Genomic DNA, 15,022 nt, shown 5'->3' on the forward strand with positions numbered 1-15,022 from the left:
AGATGCATAGATGATGATAGGCATGGCTAATAGATGACAGATATTTCGTGAAAGAGTGAATGAAGGATGGATGATGCATGAAAGAGGAATGGAGGAAGAGTAAATTGGTGGGTTGATGTTTGGCTTGTAAATGATAGCTATGAAGAAATGAATGAAGGATAGATTTTGGATGAATATTTCACGCATGAAAAATGGTGGATGGATAAATGATGAATGAAATAATGGAGGGATGGATCAGTGAGCGATAAATAGATAGATAGATGCATGAAGAATGGATAGTTGAGGAAAAAATAAATTCATGAGAGATGGTGATGGCTAATGAATGGCAGATGGATAGATGGGTGATGGATAAATGATAAATGGATAGACAGATGGAAGAATGATGGCTGCTTGAGTAGTGGGCTGAATGGGTGTATGGCTACGAAATAGATTGATGAGGGATGAATATAGAAGGGATGATAAGTAGACAGATGGTGGGTTGCTGATGAATGCATGATGATGGATGAGGATAGATGGTGAGTGAAGGATGAATGGACTTTTGGCTAGATGAATGAAGAATGGGTGATGAATGAATTGTTGGTGTTTGAATAGATATATGAAAAATGCTAAGTGATAGCTGTATAGATTGATGAATGATGTGTGAACAGCTCATGAATAGATGTGTATGTTACTATAGAAAGGCTCTGAGGGTCACTCTAGCCCTGATATTTTGTCTTTGTTTGTTCATTTATTTTTGTTTTGGGGGGATTTTTTTAAAAAAATATTTATTTTTTAATTTTGGGAGTACATATTAGGTGTATATATTTATGGGGTACATGGATGTTCTGATGTAGGTAAGCAATGTGACATAATCACATCATGGAGAATGAGGTATCCATTCCCTCAAATATTTATCCCTTGTGTTACTAGCCCTGACATTTTGTGAGTGCCCTCTCTTGGGAAAGGAATGAAACTAATATTTGATGCCTTACATGAGCCAGGCATCTTAATGGGAGCTTGACTTCTAACATCTCAATAATCACTCCAACAACATTGCAAGGCAGATATTGCTACACTCACTTTACAAAGAGGAAAAATAAGGCTCAGGAAGAGGAAGCAATTTTCTCAAGCCTGGCTCTACTTCGCTTCTGTGTCTATTTTCTCCTTCTCCTAAAAGGGTGTTTCATCCCCTCTGGTCACGCTTTTACACTATTCATGTTCTGCCTTCTCCAAGAGCCTCCCCATACCCCGGCCTTCATGGATCTTCCTAGTCCGTACTCAAGACCTCCCAGCTCTGTCCTTCTCCACCTTTCACTTGGTTCTCACCATGACTCACAATCCTCATCAAAATAACCACCATTTATTGAGTACCCATAATGTGCCTGGCATGATCTTGGAGCTGTACATAAATTATTTTTTTACATGAAAGCCCTAAATATAGGCATTATCATCCTCCTTTTAAATGGGAGAAACCCAAGACTCAGAGAAATAAAGTGACTTATCCAAGGTCACCAGCTAGTTAGTGATGAAGATGGGGTTGTTAACTCTGGTCTGTTTGACTTCAAAGCCTGTATTCTAAACCTTAATGCTACATATCTTCTTGGCTACCAGGATGTTTGGTTAATCACATTTGCGTGTGTGTGTATGTGTGTGTATACGTGTGTGCACATGTGACTGTGTCTCATCCCTCTATGAACTGAAATAGAGTTTATCACACTTTTCCTGAACTCCCCTCAGTGCCAGACCCAGAGAAAAACCACAGGACATCAATGCAAAAAGAGCCACCTTAAGCATCCTGGAGGTCAACCCCTTTATGTTCCCAGTGAGATCACCAAGCCTCAGAAAAGAGAAGTAACATGCTCAAGGCCACCCGGCAAGTAGGGAGCTGGACTGAGACCTGAGCCTGGGCCTTGGTGCTCAGCAAAAATTTATCGATAAACCAGCCTCCATTCAGGTTCCTGTTAATTGCTGGGCTGGGATCCAGAAATAATAATACAATAATAATAAAATGGGATGCAGGTACAACTCTCAGCTTACACCCAAAATAAATAGCCTCTATTCCACTAGGTGAGAGAAACTTAATCTTGGTCAATTTTGGGTGTCTTCTTTTGCTTCTTCCCCTCAGTTCACCTCCATTCCCCCACTTCTGTGTGTTCAGAAGTGTCCTGCTCCAGGTGCCTGCACACACACTCAGGCAGTTAGGTTCATGGCTTCTTTGGGTTCTACCCAGAGTTGAGGCTCTGGGCCCAGATCTTAGACCCCTCAAGACCACACGAAGTTTCTATTCTTTTTTCAGGGTTACACCAGAGTCTATGCACACTAATTTTCTATACTTCTTTTCTCTCTCTCTTTTTTTTTTTTTTTTTGAGACAGAGCCTTGCTCTGTTCCCCATGCTGGAGTGCAGTGGCACGATCTCAGCTCACTGCAACCTCTGCCTCTGGGGTTCAAGCAATTCTCCAGCCTCAGCCTCCTGAGTAGCTGGGACTACAGGCGCATGTGCTACCATGCCGCTGCTAGTTTTTGTATTTTTAGTACAGACAGGGTTTCACCATGTTGGCCAGGCTGGTCTCGAAACCTGACCTCAAGTGATCTGCCCAACTCAGCCTCCCAAAGTGCTGGGATTACAGGCATGAGCCACAACAACAGGCTAATTTCCTATATTTCTGACCCTCTGTATTACTTAGGATGCTAACTCAGCTATTGATTTCTCTCTCAGTAACCAGTAGGGGGCAAGCAGTCTAGGCTGCTATGAGTCCCATGACGTCAGACACCTGGGATCCTTCCATTTTGTTGTTCTGATATCCTCAACGTGTGGCTTCAGTCTTGTGGTCTAAGACGGCTGCTACTGCTCCTGCCACCATGCCAAATTCTAGTTGGCAGGAAGGGAAGAAGAGGTGTGGGAAGAGGATGCCCCTTTTTTTCTTTCAATGCATGACCCAGAATTTGCACACACCATTCGGTTCACATATCCTTTGCCAGAGCCTGGTCACGTGGCCATGCCTAACTGCAAGGGAGATGGCGAAATGTAGTGTAGATACATGGCCATCTGCAGCTATAGAAGAAGGGGAAGTCAGATAATTGCATGACAGCTGGACATCTCTGCTACACTTCCCTTCTCCCCACCTCCAGATAATCTTTATCTCGTTTCCTAAAGAGGAAAACCAATTTGACTCATCTATTCTTCTCAATCTATTATTTATGGCATAAATTGTACACTCTCAAATTACTCAGGGCTTTGACTAAATTTGCATGACTCTTGTAAACCAAAAGCCTTGGCCTTTGAGACATGAATCTCTAAGGTGATGGAGGCCACTAATAAATAGGGGAAAGTAAAATGTATGAAAAAATGGAGGAGATGCCTTCAATATTACAAAATGTTTTACAGTTACCGGCCGAGCGTGATGGCTCACACCTCTAATCCTAATGCTTTGGCAGGCCAAGGTGGGCATATCGCTTGAGCTCAGGAGTTCGAGACCAGCCTGGGCAACATGGTGAAACCCTATCTCTACAAAAAATGCAAAAAAGTTAACCGGGCATGGTGGCATGTGCCTAGAATCCCAGCTACTTGGGGGGCTGAGGAAGGAGATCGCTTGAGCCCCATAGGTTGAGGCTGCAGTGAGCCAAAATTGCCCCAGTGCCCTCTGGCCTGTGTGACAAAGTGAGACCCTGTCTCCAAAAAATAAAATAAAATAAAAAAAGAGAAAAAAGAAAATGTTTTACAGTTACAGATATAATCAGACATGTCTTTCTTGCTAAACCTTTTTGTGGCTTCCCCTGACTTTAGACTTTGGCTCCAATGACAACTCTTCCAAGAGGCTTTCTCTGCCCGCCCTGTTGGGTTCCTTCATAACGGACATCACAATATGTAAGTTGAAAATATTTATACATTATTTGGCTTGTAAATGACTTGAGGAAAGGAACCTGTCTTTTCATCTTTTCATCTTTGTGGCCTCAGTGCCTGGCTCAATGCCAGCACGTGCTAGATACTCAGCAAATACATTTGATTGAATGATGAGTTTGTATACAGGGCCCCGTGAGGTGTAAAAAGTGACCACATCTTTTCAGATGACTGAATGGAGTGGACGCGACTCTTATAGTGTATGGCCCAGGAGGAGAAAGTTATGCTTCTTTGATCCTAGAAGTCAAAGCATCGACATGGGCGGGGCATTTCCAGTGAATGCCAAGGGGGCAGGAGCATGCTGGAGAGCCAGATGGGTTGGTATAGCTTGAGAAATACCAGTCACAGACCCGTTCTGCCCTCAACCAATGCCAAGATGCCCCCTCCCTTCCAGGACTTAAATCAATCCGGGAAAAAAGGGATGCCAGGGAAAGCTTGATTCACCCAACTGAGTTCAAATCTGAAATAACTGGTTTTTATCCAGATTTTTTTGAAGTTTGCATTTTCTGGCATCGGAAGAAAAATAGGAGCTCAAGAGGAGCAAAATTCAGTTGTACAAAATGGAGCATTCCAGTTCTGATAGGTGTATCTCAGCCACATTAGAATGACATCATTCTGGAATCACAGTTGGGTTTACTTATGAAAACTTATCATCACAGAGTTAAAGTCATCGGATATTAGAATCACCTAAGTTTAGAATCATAAGCTGTTTGGAAAGAATGTTAGAGATTGTTTTAGTTTGGGTTCCCCTAAAAGCGGAGCCTGAGACAAGGATTTGGGAGCCAGTAGCCCAGGAAGCCAGAGGGATCTATCTGGGAGAGTGAGAGTGAAGAGAGGAAAGGTATAAAAAGTGAGTTATTGAGCCGGTTTCCAGTATGGGCAACCGGTGCCCCATCTCACTGCAAACCTTTGAGTGACCAGAGACCTCCAATGGATAAAAGGACAGGGCATTTACCCACTAACTCCCATTCCCCATTGACTGAGGGGTACCCCTAGTGGCATCAACTCCTCCCAGGTCCCTGTGGGAGTTCCCAAGTCTTCAGAGAAGCCAAATGACTGCTGGGTGTTTGAAAAGGGATGCTGTCAGTGTGCTGGAAACTGATCACCACAGCTACAGCTAAAGCCATAGGGGCAGACACCAGTAACTATTGATCCAATTTCACCCCAGAACAAGAATTCCTTTCTAATGGTCTAGGTTGGGGTTCCGCAGTCTACATCAGGCTGGAGGATGCATTTGTTTGATTAGCAACATGTTAAAATAAAATTGGAGTCTAAAAGCCTTCCTTCGTGGCTCAGGATAGTTTTCATTTAGCTATGTCCCCGACCACTCAGCATTGCTAGCAGGCCTGCAGATTTCTGTCACCTGTCTGGCCCCCAAGGCATTTGACTTTGAGGCCCTGCCCAGCGTCTCTTCTAGGCTACAGGGTCTTTAAGGACAAGACCCTTGTCTAACATCTGTGCCTCCAGCTGCCTGACGTGTAGCCTGGGCTGGGAGAGGGCCTAGTAAATAGGTGCTGTGAATGTAGCTTCTGCTTGCATATTTCCGGGTCAGAGAGCCACTCACTTCAAGGCTGCCTGTTGTATTGTCTGCTACCTGCCCCCACTCCTCCTGCCCTCCCCACAGGCATTCCCTGGGTGGGGGCTGGGGGTGAAACTCCCTGCTTGGGGTGAGCAGCAGGTTAATTTCCTCCTGGAGCTTCCCTCAGCAAACAATGAGACAATGGCGAGCCGGAGGTGGCCTGCGTAAGACAGCCGAGGAGGGGAAGTTGTAATCTGTGCGTGAAGCCAGCGGGCAGGCAAAGGGGCGAGAAAAGCAGCCCAGCCAGACCAGGCCCTCCACCCAGCAGGCCCCTGGGACCCAGGAGGCCCCAACCTGAAGGTCACCTGAGTTGCCCTTGAAGAAAACAGCCACAAACCACCATTCGAGTGGAGAAAACAAGGATGGGTGGGGCTTGCCCCCACAACCCTCCCTTATCTAGATTGTCCTAGCTCCGCTCTGCATAACCCCATCTGCCCGCCTTCTAAGCCTGGTTTGCAGGGAAACATTCCCAGACAGACACCATCTGATTCTGGCTGTGTGACCTTGGGGCATGTTACTTAATCTCTCTGTACCTTTGGTTCCTTATCTGGAAAAGAGGGGCACCTTCTTCTTCTGATTGTCAAAATGATTTCACCCCTCCATTTATCCAGAAAGCATTTATTAAGCATCTGCTATTTGCTGTTACAGTTGGGGACATGGCTGTGATCGAGAAAATGTCCCTGCCCTCATGGAACACACAGTCCTAATGTGGGGATGATCAGCAACCTAATGTGGGGAGAATCAACAACCGGCAATGTGGACAATTGCAGCAACACATGTGATATTACAACAGTGACAGGTGTTACCAGGAGAGGAAGCAGCACCGTTAAGATGCTGCAATGTGAGACTCAGCCTAGTCTACAGGACAGGGTGGGCTTCCTCCAGGAAGGGATAGTTAAACTGAGCTGAGCAGGGAGGGAGAGTTTACTAGGGCAAGAGGAAGGAATGCAGGGAGTAACAATGTCTCAGAGGCCAGAACAAGGTGGGCATTAAGGAGGGAGATTCAGGAGGCCTGTGAACCTGGACACAGAAAGCCAGGAGGATGTGAGTTGAGGTTTATAAGGTATGCAGAGTTAGCCCCCAGCTCCCACCTCCCATGGAACCTCTGTAGGAGAGCAAAGAGAAGCCACAGAAAGTTCCAGTGAAGTGATATCATCCTGTCCACTTTCACCTAATGCACAGAAGTTCAGCACAGTGCCTGGGCAGGTGGGCTCCCTCTTTCTTAAGGGCAGGGTCCTGTCCAACCACATCATGCATGACAAATCACTCCTTCCCCAAACTTTCTTATCACTGCCAGGATTAGGACTTCTCGTGCCCACCTCACAGATGAGAAAAACGAGACTGAGGGCAAGGGAGAGAGGGATGCGTCCAGCCCCCTCTGGGTACGGGAGAGTGGTTGACAGGGCATTCTGCAACCTCAGAGAACCTCTGAATCCCCGGCCACCTCCCATCTCACAGATCTCAGGGGCAGCACCTAGCCCTTCTTCCCTTGCCCGAGGGTTCCCTAAATCCAGCCATGTACCCATAACGGGAAAAGGGCTGCAGACAACTCAGGGATATCCCCACCCCAGATCATGACGCTACATGTCCCCAAAATCGAGCAGCCACTGCTCTACCCGGGCTCAGAACCAGCCTTTGGCTCTGTCCCCAGAGCCTGCCCCTAAGCAAGTGGCTCCAATCCTCAAAGGCTCATAGAAAAAAACAGCTCCCACTTATGGAGAGCTGTAGCTTACACGCAAGGGTGTAGACACAGGCAAAGTGATGGCAAAGGGTCAGTGATGACCCTTCCTCTTAGTCATCAGAGCTCCGTGAGCCCACTCTACTGAGGAGGAAAATGAGGCTCAAGGAGAAGTATCCTGCTCACGCTCACAGAGCCAGGGAGGAGCTGCAGCCAGGACCCTAGCTGCTTGGCCTCCCAGCCACTGCTCCACGTGCGCGCCTCCTATACAGCCCCTGTGGGTCCTTTACAGACTGTGTCACTGCAGGATCGAAGCCCTTCGTAGCTTCTCATGTATCGAGCCAAAGTCCTTGCCTCACCCAGAAGTCCCCACAGCCCTCTCTGCTTTCTCCCCCACTCCACACAAACCTTTCCTTCTCTTCCCTTCCTTGCTTGCTTCCACCTCAGAGCCTTCAGCACCCTCTGGTCCCTCTGCCTGGACTTACGTGGTGCCCCAGCAGAGTGGCCCTCCCCAGCACCCTGAGAAACTCTATCCCCGCATCCTGCTTCATTTTTTCTTAGAGCACTCACCTGCACCTGCCCCTACAGGAGGCATTTACTTGTCTCTTCATTGTGAACCCCAAGAGGCACAATGGTAATTGTCTGATACACATTTTTCTCATGAATGAATGAAGGAAAGAAGGAAGGATGGAAATTCTCTGGTTCCACCCCTGCTGCCCCAAATGCAGCCCCCAAACCTGCAACCCCAGATGCCCCCAACACCTCACTTATTGTTCTCTGTTTGAAAAGGGACCATGTACAGCCATCGCCTCACTGGACTGTCCCACCAGCTGTGGCAGATCCTGATCACATCCTCAGTTCTAAGGAGCAAGGAAACCCAAGCTCAGAGAGAGTGCCCAGCTTGCCCAAGATCACAGAGCCGCGGTTCCCTAGAGGCGTCTCACTATCCCCGAGGCAGCAGCCCACTCGCTGCAGCTGCAGGTGCCACTGCTCAGAGGGCGCAGTGCAAAGGGAATATTGAGGCTCTGCTCACCCTCTTTCTCCAGGGAGGCCCAGTTATGCTGGGGGGATGCCCTGCTGCCAACAGCTTCCCTCCTCCCAGCGCTGATACTCCAGCTCCACGTGTTCCAGGAAATCCAGGCCACATTTCCCTCCCGGAGCCGCCCAGAGGGACCCTCTGGGGAAAGACACAGCATTTTTGAGGAAAAGGAGTGGGAGGGGTGTGGGAGAAAAAGTCACCGCCAAAAACAAAAAAAAAGAAGAAGAAGAAGAAGAGGAAAACAGTGGCTGGGCCAGGAATGTGCCGGAGTGAGCCAGAGCCAAGCCTCCTGTCACATCCACAGCTGGCCGGCCAGGGTGGGGCGAGGGCGGGGCGGGGCTGGGTCACTCTCAGGACAGGACGCCAGCTGCTCCTGGCGAGCAGGGAGGTGGGGCCGAGGGGGGTCCCTGCCACCCGCCTGGTATGGGAGGAGCTGGAAAATAACCTGGGCCACGAATCAGGACACTGGATTCTGCCATCCCCACAGGGCAGAATGACCCAAGTTTGTTCTCCAGCCTGGGCCTCAGTTTACCCAACTGTGTAAGGATGAGATTTGAAGAAATGCTGAGATGGGGTGACTTTTCAATAAGAGACTGATTGAATCAAGTGAGGGACAGCCACACTTTTTAGCAGGGGTTCTTAACCTGGTCTAGAACTCAGAAACTTCATGAACTTGGGTGGGAAAAAATAACTTTATATTCACTAACCTCTAATTGAAATGCAGCATTTCCTTCAAGTATAAATGTGGATCAAGAAGCATGGTAGGGTTAGCAGTGACTGTTACAACAGAAGTCAAAGGTACTTTCATTTCATATCACAGTGGTTGCAGGTAACATTACATATTGTTTACACTCATGGTGACCTGCAACCTGCTTCCCCATCTTGTTTTTTAACGTACTAATAAAGAAGTTTACCTCATCACTGCATCACAAACGCTTGTTGATATTGCAGTAACAGCATTTCAGTATAATTGGTTTCCTTTGTAATATCATGCATTTTATTTTATGCATTTATAAAACATAAAAAAAAAAAAAAGCCAGGTGCAGTAGCTCATGCCTGTAATCCCTGCTCTCTGGGAGGCCAAGGCAGGAGGATCACTTGAGCCCAGGAGTTGGAGACCAGGCTAAGCAGCACAGTCAGACTCCACCTCTATTGGAAAAAAAAAAAAAAAAAGACTAATTTAAAAAAAAACACACATTTTGAGAAGGGGTCCATCACACTTCACCATATGCCAAAGAGGTCTACGGAACAAAAGCTAAAAATCCTACTTTTAATGTAGCCATTTACTTTATTTTATTTATTTATTTATTTATTTATTTATTTATTTTTGAGATGGAGTCTTGCTCTGTCACCTAGGCTGGAGTGCAGTACTGTGATCTCAGCTTACTGCAACCTCCGCCTCCTGGATTAGAGAGACTCTCTCACCTCAGCCTCCAGAGTAGCTGGGATTACAGGCACCTGCCACCACACCTGGCTAATTTTTTTGTATTTTTAGTAGAGACAAGGTTTCACCATGTTGGCCAGGCTGGTCTCGAACTCCTGACCTCAAATGATCCACCCCCCTCAGCCTCCCAAAGTGCTGGGATTACAGGCATGAGCCACCACACCCAGTCCAATGTAGCCATTTTTAAGTGGGGAAGTACACTCTTTGTGTAAGAATTAGACCAGATACCTAAGTTTGCTTGATACACATAAAATATAAGAAGGGAGCCTCGGGCTGGGCGTGGTGGCTTACACCTGTAATCCCAGCACTTTGGGAGGCCAAGGTGGGCAGATCACAAGGTCAGGGGTTCGAGACCAGCCTGGCCAACATGGTGAAACACCATCTCTACTAAAAACACAAAAATTAGCCAGGAGTAGTGGCATGCGCCTGTAATCCCAGCTACTCAGGAGGTTTAGGCAGAATAATTCCTTGAACCCGGGAGGCAGAGTTTGCAGTGAGCCAAGATCGTGCCACTGCACTACAGCCTAAGAGACAGAGCAAGACCCTGCCTCAAAAAAAAGAAAGAAAGGAAGGAAGGAAGGAAGGAAGGAAGGAAGGAAGGAAGGAAGGAAGGAGGAAAAGAAAGAAGCCCCAACTAAGTAACAGTGGTCATTTCCAAGGGTCTGAGAGAAACCTGTCACTGAATACACTTGAGTGCTGATTTTTTTTTTTTTTCCATGTAAAAATGTATTTAGAAAGAGTCAAGATTTGGGAAGATGGGTATGTCTGCAGTGGAAAACTCAGCTTTTGAATCTTTCTAAATCCCCACATAAAAATTGTCAAAGCAATTAGGTAGCAAAACCAAAACCCCATGGACAAGATTTACGACAAAACTGGGTCACAAAGTGCCCCCACAAATCCCAAAACACAAGCAATAGAGACAAGTCTGCTTGCCTCTATTTGTACTGTATTTGTACTGTATTTGTTTTTGGGGGGATACATGGATTAATAATAAAATCTCAGTCCCTGTTCTAGGGCCCAGGATTAATGGAAGACAGGTAATTACATAGACATATTTCAAATTGCAGGCCGGGTGCAGTGGCTCACACCTGTAATCCCAGCGCCTTGGGAGGCCAAGGTGGATGGATCACCTGAGGTCAGGAGTTCAAGACCAGCCTGGCCAACATGGTGAAACCCTGTCTCTACTAAAAATACAAAAATTAGCTGGGCATCGTGGTGCGTGCCTGTAATCCCAGCTACTTGGAAGGCTGAAGCAGGAGAATCGCTTGAACCTGGGAGGCGAAGGTTGCAGTGAGTGAGCCAAGATCAGGCCACTGCACTCTAACCTGGGTGACAGAGCGAGACTCTGTCTCAAAAAATAAACAGACAAATAAATAAAATAAAAATTTTAAAAAATTGCAACTGTAACAAAAGTAATTCTAAGAGTTCAAGATTTTGAATGTATATGAAAGACCCATATTTGAAATATTCCATGGTTTCAAAAAAAGGACAAAGGAACAACAACAAAAAAGAGCCTGGTAGACAAAAAGACAGACACATGCCAGTATCTCCTTTGCAGGGCCCAACCTCATGGCTGCAGGTGGCATCTGAGGACAGCTGCCCATCTGCATGGGCTCCAGGGGAACTACCCAGCCCCCAGCTGAGACTTCCATGCCCACCGCCCATCATCTTCCTTCACCATGAATCATGTGTTTGTAGACGAAAAGTCAGGGTTATCCCAGTCAGGAAGTCCTTGGAGTCATCAGCATGGAGGCAGCCCCTTGAAGCGGAAAAAACAGTCTTCAGAGGCTGCAGACACAGGTTCAAGTCCCAGCCTGGCTACATACTTCACGTGTGAGCTCACGGATGCCAGACAGCAGGCACCTACCCAGGCTCACACAGCAGAGCTGCGGACACTTTTGGATTTCCAAGTGGTCTCTTCCAGCTCCTCTGTTTAGGGGGAATTGGAAGTCCTTGGCAATCATTCAAGGCAGATTGAGGATGAAGGCGTGTGTTATGCCATCTGTCCTCCAGGTTCTCAAGCCTCCCAGGCAGCACCAAACCACAGGCAGGGCAAGAACGCAGTGCGCTAGTGACTCACCCAGCTTCTGTTCATTGTCAAAAGCAGCCTTAGCAGGTAGGTAGCCTTACCCCATTTTAAAGATGAGGAAATTGAGGCTCAGAGAGGAGAAAAGGGGGCCTAAGTTCGCACAGTCCTAACGTGTTTTGACCCCGGTCTCTTAGCGGAGCCACCTCAGTCCCCAGGGCCCCTCTGTCTTGGCAACCCCAACCCGACACTGAGCCTGGGGCCCCACTCAGGGGTGGGGCCGTCTCCCTGTGAACAAGTCTATTTTTAGTGTCGGCAGCAGGGGCTAGGGGCCGAAGCCAGGAGTGACAATGGGGGGAAGGAGGTGGGGCTGCTGGCGGCCGCCCCCGCACCCAGCAGCCGCCCCATTTCCTCGAGGAACCAGGCAGCGCACAATACAAGGAAAGCCGAATGGGGAGCGGCTGGGGACTCCTGTAGGGGGGCTGACCTGGCCCATCAGGGCAGCTGGGGGCCTGGAGGAGGTCTCCGGGCCGGGGGGGAAATGGACGATTAGTCCAGCTGCCTAGCCCAAACAGAGTGATGGTTCATGCTCTGCACGTGCGCGTACACAGGCACACATTCACCTTAAGGTGAATCACTTGGGGTCAGGAGTTCGAGACCAGCCTGGCCAACATAGCAAAACCCGGTCTCTACACACAGAGGTCTTTTAGTCACTCCTCAGCCAGGATACAGTCTCACCTTTAGCCTCAGAGGCAGAGAACTGGGCCCTGGTGACTCAACGAGGTCAGAGCCTGCAGAGGCCAAGCAGAAATTGATTTGGGGGACCAGGTGAGAGGCACTGCCATGAGCACCCCAGACATTCCGCCAAAGTCTTGGCCCCCTGGGGAAGGCTGCCTCTGTTGGGGAAGGTCCCGGCCTGAGGCTTGGGCTTCCAATCAAGGGGGACTTCATGACAAGAGCAGGAAGGTGGTTCCCCACAGCTTTCTCTGCGCCTCTACAAAATCGAGGTGGAGCTGTCCAGTTTTGCCTGGGTAAGTGCCCTGGACTAAATTTGATGCCTGAGATTCTCCTGTGTTCTCCTGAGGCTGAGAGTAAAACATCTCTTCTCCCTCTGCTCCTCTCTGCACTGCCAGCTGCCAGGGACAGAGCTCTGGGGCGTCCTGCCTCACCATGCCACCTCCACACCCTAGTTTATGCTGTGCCGCTGCTGGGGGTACCCTCCCTTACCTTCCCATTCCCATTCCACAACTAGAGCTCTGAGAACAAAGACAGTGACACTCTAGTCTGCCATCCCACTCCCAGAACCAAGTGCAGTACCTGCAGAATGAAATCCCTGCCTCCTCCTGGGGGTCTCTCCTCCACTCTCTCACCATGGATGAAGTTATCCTGTTGGACCTTCTTGACTGCCCAGCGAGACAGACTCTTTCATCTCCACTTTAAGCAAAAGAAAACTGCGACTCGGAGAGAGGTTGTGGCCTGCTGAAGATTACTCAATGGACAGCAGCCCAGGCAGACTCAGATCTAGACCCGGGGCTCCCTGACTGTATCTCCACAAGCCCATGTACACCCCCGACCATCAGCTCTCAAGTCCGAAACTGACATTCATGAGGTGGCTCCCTGCCATAGAGGTGCAGCTGAAGGATGAAGGGCTGGGAAGGGTTGGGAAGATGGAATGGGACCTGGATGTATATTAGTAATGGAGCCAACAAGACTGGTAGATAAACCCAAAGCAAGGGATGGACAAAATGGGTGCTTTTGATTTTTATGTAAATTATATCCTGGATTTTGATTGTATGTAATTTTTTAAAATGGGTATCAGGGACGGGTGCGGTGGCTCACATCTATAATCCCAGCATTTTGGGAGGCCAAGGCGGACAGATCACTTGAGGTCAGCAGTTCGAGACCAGCCTGGCCAACATAGTAAAACCCTGTCTCCACTAAAAATACAAAAATTAGCCAGGCGTGGTGGTGGGTGCCTGTAATACCAGCTACTGGGGAGGCTGAGCCAGGAGAATCGCTTGAACCTGGGAGGTGGAGATTGCAGTGAGCCAAGATCGTGCCACTGCACTTCTACCTGGGCCACAGAGTGAGACTTTCTCTAAAAAAAAAAAAAAAAAAAAAAAAATAGTAATAATAAACAAATAAAAATGGGCACTATCCTCCCAATCTTGACATTTTTATGACTGCGCTTTTTCTGGTAATGGAGGTGTCTTGTCCCAGATGTTTTACGAGGCCCAACACTGAGACTGCATTTAGGTATCTGCTTGACTTATTTCCAGGAGTGGAAAGTGCAGGAAAGAGAATGCAGGCTGCTGTTTATTGAGCAAATACTATGGGCAGCGCTGAGCTTTACTAATGGGAAATTCACTTTCCCCCAACACTGATGAGATTGGTGCTCTTATTATCACAACTTCATAACATGGAAAAAAGGTGGGAGAAGGGAATTGAACTCAACAGCCTGGCTCTAGAGTCCCCATTCTCCTCTGTGTGCCATCCTGAGAGAGGGTACTGGGGCCACTGTTCGGCCTTCCCAGTGGTTTCTGGAGCACAGTGGCGTGATCTTGGCTCACTGCAACCTCCGCCGCCTCCCTGGTTCAAGTTCAAGTGATTCTCCTGCCTCAGCCTCCCGAGTAGCTGGGATTACAGGCATACAACGCCCAGTTAATTTTGTATTTTTAGTAGAGACGGGTTTCTCCATGTTGGTCAGGCTGGTCTCAAACTCATGACCTCAGGTGATCCGCCCGCTTCGGCCTCCCAAAATTCTGGGATTACAAGTGTGAGCCACCATGCCCGACTGACATGCCCTTCTTAAAATGCAGTTTGGGCTGGGCGTGGTGGCTCACGCTTGTAATCCCAGCACTTTGGCAAGCAGAGGCCGGCGGATCACCTGAGGTCAGGAGTGGCAGATCACCTGAGGTCAGGAGTTCGAGACTAGCCTGACCAACATAATGAAACCCTGTTTACTAAATACAAAAAATTAGCCAGGCATGGTGGCACATGCCTGTAATCCCAGCTACTTGGGAGACTGAGGCAGGAGAATCGCTTGAACCCGGGAGGCGGAGGTTGCAGTGAGCCAAGATTGCACCATTGCACTGCAGCCTGGGCAACAGGAGCAAAATTCTGTCTCAAAATAAATAAATAAATAAAAATAAATAAAAGGCAGTGTGGTGCTGTTACCTGGGGATCCCCAAAGGGGCCTCCAGGGCATCCTGGGCAGCTTGTCAACATGTTCCTCCCAACACCTGTGGCCAGCTTGTTCCATTTCCTGGCTGTGTGACCTGGGGCACATGACTCTGCTTCTCCATGCCTCTGCTTGTTCATCTGTAAAATGAGGATAAAAATATCATCTATCTTTGATGGGTACAAAGTTTCCTTGGG

Source organism: Papio anubis, chromosome 16, assembly GCF_008728515.1.
Source record: "Papio anubis isolate 15944 chromosome 16, Panubis1.0, whole genome shotgun sequence".
NCBI classification, from domain to species: Eukaryota; Metazoa; Chordata; class Mammalia; order Primates; family Cercopithecidae; genus Papio; species Papio anubis.